The sequence below is a fragment of the Etheostoma spectabile genome, chromosome 9 (assembly GCF_008692095.1).
Source record: "Etheostoma spectabile isolate EspeVRDwgs_2016 chromosome 9, UIUC_Espe_1.0, whole genome shotgun sequence".
NCBI lineage: Eukaryota > Metazoa > Chordata > Actinopteri > Perciformes > Percidae > Etheostoma > Etheostoma spectabile.
In genome coordinates this window covers 2015120-2016217 of record NC_045741.1, presented here as the reverse complement: position 1 = coordinate 2016217, position 1098 = coordinate 2015120, and the positions used below count along the sequence as shown (strand labels likewise).

Below are 1098 nucleotides of genomic sequence, written 5' to 3'. Positions count from 1 at the left end.
GAGAGAGAGAGAGAGAGAGAGGTGCTTTCATAAAAGCTAAAACATTTAGAGACCAACAACATCGTTAACATTCTCTGAGGGGTATCGTTATGAAAGAAATAGATTTTAAGCGGAGGGAATTTGCCATTTATTTGTGTTTCAAGAAGAGGAAAGTACTACTTATTTCAATGATTTTGCCTTGAAATTAAAAAATATAAAACATTCAAATATTGGCTGAGTGAGTTTAACATACGAGAGTTTCTTGAGCCGTATGTTGCCAATGCGCACATTTGAATTATGTTTTAATATTTTTTATTTGTTCCCAATTGCGTATTACCACCAAGGTAGCAACTGAAATAATAGGCTAAAGCAATGGCAGGTTGTGGAAAGGACAGGTGTAGTTATGGGCAGATCTTGGTCCTGACTGATGGGGACATGATATTGAGGGTAAGCGTTAGCGTTGTAATTTACGCATTTACAGCGTTGGCTGTTGTTTCCAGCTTTCCTTTCCTTTTTAAGAAGCAGCGACTGTATCACATTTTGCCTGTAAAACCCTGTCTGTGTTTTCATATTTATGTAGAATTATACTTTGCTCTTCTTATGTAATGTATGCAGCTCTGGTAGAAGTTTGCGATTGGTCACGCTGTGCAAACACTGCCTCTTTTATGAGAATGTGCGTGCTTCTAGACTGGGAAACCCTGGTTTGATTGAACTAGTTGATAACCACCATCGTGACACAGCTTATGCTGGACCGCGGTGGTTAGGGTTAGTGAAGAAATCCAGAACATGTTGATCTTGATTGGTAGTACAGGCCTCTGGTGTAATTTAATTTAGTCAGTCATCAAGTTTATTGTGAAGCCACTTTACAAACATGTGGGCTTCTTGGACAATGAAGTTAATGCCATTTATTTAGTCCTTTTGTGGCAATTGACTTACAAATAGTTATTGCATTAGTACTCTGTGTTTGTATAATGATGGAGCTCCACTAGAGAGTGACTCATCAGTTTAAAGCACAGTGACTTGGCCAATTCCAGATTTACACTGTTTTGGTATCTTTCCTTTTTAAATCAGAGGGAGTTATGGAAAATGTGCACTGTAATGTACTGGGTGCTGTGTCCC

The 1098-nt window shown here is 38.5% G+C and overlaps 1 protein-coding gene and 1 long non-coding RNA gene across 2 annotated transcripts in view; one reads left to right on the top strand and one right to left on the bottom strand.

Annotated features, from left to right (window-relative positions):
• LOC116695510 (uncharacterized) overlaps nt 1–803 on the bottom strand; it is a 22329-nt gene extending 21526 nt beyond the window's left edge. The window contains exon 1 of the long non-coding RNA XR_004333484.1: nt 509–803. This is a non-coding gene — a long non-coding RNA (uncharacterized LOC116695510). The remainder of the gene's footprint in view (nt 1–508) is intronic.
• The window catches only part of lrrc8c (leucine rich repeat containing 8 VRAC subunit C), a 13813-nt gene that overhangs the window by 4319 nt on the left and 8396 nt on the right, over nt 1–1098 (top strand). The gene's annotated exons all lie outside the window — the stretch shown is intronic.